The sequence below is a fragment of the Pelophylax lessonae genome (assembly GCF_965119305.1).
Source record: "Pelophylax lessonae genome assembly, chromosome: 4".
Taxonomy (NCBI): domain Eukaryota; kingdom Metazoa; phylum Chordata; class Amphibia; order Anura; family Ranidae; genus Pelophylax; species Pelophylax lessonae.
This window is the reverse complement of record NC_138771.1, coordinates 620,867,867-620,870,833: the sequence shown is the minus strand read 5'-3', so window position 1 is coordinate 620,870,833 and position 2,967 is coordinate 620,867,867. Positions and strand designations below refer to the sequence as shown.

Here is a 2,967-nt window from a genome sequence, read left to right as displayed (position 1 = left end):
GATTTTTTTTACCAAACATAGGTAGCATAAAACAAATTGGCCGAAAATGTTAAAAAATTTTGATTTTTACATTTTTTTTGGGGGGAATTTCATATAAAAAATGTGAAAAATATTGTTATTTTTGCAAAATTGACGCTCTTTTTTTGTTTATAGCGCAAAAAGTAAAAATCACACGGGTGATCAAATACCACCAAAAGAAAGCTCTGTTTGTGGGAAAAAAAGGACGCCAAATTCGTTTAGGTACAGCGTCGCACGACCGCGCAATTGTCCGTTAAAGTCACGCAGTGCCGAATCGCAAAATACCCCCTGGTCGGAATGGGGGTAAAATCTTCCGGGGCTTAAGTGGTTAAAGCCTGCAAATTTGTGGCATCAAAGATCATTATTGGTTGGCAACCCTCCTTTACCACCGTATACAAGGGGAAAGTCTTGTAATTCATCCTGCTCTCGCAGAGGGAGCACAGGATGAAATATCTTAAGGGCAATTCTTTCTTTCATCAAATGTACCTTTAAAGGGTTACGGTGTGAAAGCACCACCAACACCCAAAGCTCAATTTTTCACACCTGTTTGACAGGTGCATATACTTTTTATTTTTAATGGAAAGGCCAATACTTGCTTTCATCAAGAGTAACCCTAGCCATTTCATGCTCTCTCTGGCTGGGTGTTCTCAGAGCATTCCACAGGGACATTTTTTCTTCCTTTCACTGGTCTGTAGATCAGAAGTGGCTTCAGCGGCAGAATGAGTTTGCCACTAAACCCAAAACCATTCATTAATGGCCTTACTGATAAGCCAGTAATGGTGAAACTGAAGTGAGGTATGGAGTACAAGGGATACCCGGTCTCTGTGGATGGCTACATGAACATGCAGTTTACCAATACAGAAGAGAACAGTATATTGATGGGGCATGGTTTGGACATCTTGGAGAAGTTCTAATAAGACATAATAATGTATTGTAGAAGAGGAGGAAAAAGATGGCGAGATGAGAGAGCAAAACTATTTCCAAATTCGTTTTGTAAATTTATTTTGAAACTTCTCTTTTGAGGGTTTTGTTGGATATTGCTTTTGTATGTTTTGTTATGAAAAATAAACAGATTTTTTTTTCAAGAGTACTTTACGGTGTGAAGGCACCACCAACACCCAACACCCAAAGCCCAAATGTTTTGCATCTGTTACTTCTATCCAAAGTCTGCGAAAGAGACACCAGACTTTATCTTAAAAAATATTGTTACAATATGGGAAAACTGTTGTTAAGTAAAACTTGGAGATGCCCACATCCCTAGTATCTATACAAAAGAAGAAGGAACCCTCTAGATTGGGATTTTAGTGGGCAAAAAGAAAATTGTATACATTTATAAAAAATATATAATTTTTTTTCACCTGTTACTTCTATCCAAAGTCTGCAAAAAGAGACACCAGACTTTATCTTAAAAAATATTGTTACAATATGGGAAAACTGTTGTTAAGTAAAACTTGGAGATGCCCACATCCCTAGTATCTATACAAAAGAAGAAGGAACCCTCTAGATGGGATTTTAGCGGGCAAAAAGAAAATTGTATATATGTGTAAAAAATATATAATGTTTATTGAGTAGCATTGCCTTTGGAAATCTGCACATCCAGAAAACATATGCTGATCTCATCATATGTCATAGTGAATGTTAGATTAAACTTGTTGACATTTAGCAACTCAATAAAATCTGTACAGACTGCTTTCTATTGGAGAGCAGTCTGTACAGGAAACCAACAGCAGGAAATTCCATCCTACTTGATTGTAGTTTGAATCTTAGGGAATTACCTTCCTCTATACCATATAGCCAATACTTGAGGATTAGAACTGCTCTGAGGATATGACATTCAAAAAGGAGGCAGATAACCTGAGGCAGAGACTCCTCAATTGGGGGGAACTCTCCTACTAGCCTCAAAGCCATAACACGTCGCACTGAATAATTAAAAATACCCAAAAAATCATGATTATATTCGTACAATAACACGTTTCTCAAATCAACATGCAGAGATCAGGAAAATTGTTCAAAAAATTGGCATATGTTGACGATTGATCCATTGATAGGCCCTCTAATACCGGAGACATCAGCGTTCACTTTTAAGAGAGCCAATTCCCTCAGAGACAGACTAACATCGAGTGAATTTAAGGGAGGAAATAGAAAAGATCCTTGCTGCATGTTTGCTACTTTCACATGCGGCAGTTGTCATTACTGCAGATATACGCATACAAGTCAGGTCACTAACTTACCAGGTGGCATGAAGTTCACGCCAAAACATTTTGCTAACGGCAAAACAAAAGGAGTAATTTACCTCATTTTGTGTGATTGTTCATGTTTTTACTTTGGAAAAATCAAAGTTGAATTTTGGTGCAGGACATATCGCCACATGGTTAGTATGAAATCATGCGATCCAGAACTTCCATTGGGCAGACACGTTACTCTCGTACATGGGGGTAACTTTCCTAAAACCTCCTTTCTTATTTTGGACAGTATCCATCTCATTCCGCATGGCGGAGACTGGAACAAAATCCTCCTGCAGCGCGAGCAGAAATAGATATTCAAACTTAATGCCACCTCACCCTCTGGTCTAAATGAATCAATCTTGTTTAAGCCCTTCTTAGAGGGTTTTGTATCAGGGGGATGTGAGTTGGCCTAAGCTTACACCCCTTCTCTCCCCCCCCCCTCTTTTTTTTGGGGGAGGGGATTTTGAATTCATATATATATACTGTATATATTGCACTCCAATTGAATAGCATTGTATTGTATAGGTTATGTGTGACCGATTATTATGCTTTGTGCTTTAAGACATTAAATGGATGCGTTTCTGTATACTTTTCTTGTCATTGTGCCTGCTTTCTTTCCATTGTCCACTAGAGGAGTGACGCGGACGAGCGCTCATTTTCTGCCCGGCACGGGGGGGGTAGGGGGTGGGGTAACGGGACACTACACTGGGATTTTCCAGGGTGG

At 39.0% G+C, this 2,967-nt stretch overlaps 1 pseudogene across 1 annotated transcript; it reads left to right on the top strand.

The window, feature by feature from the left end:
* Positions 1–737: 737 nt before the first annotated feature.
* On the top strand, positions 738–955 carry LOC309553998 (small nuclear ribonucleoprotein F-like; annotated as a pseudogene). The gene has a single exon. The product of its transcript is annotated as a small nuclear ribonucleoprotein F-like (transcript).
* Positions 956–2,967: the final 2,012 nt, after the last annotated feature.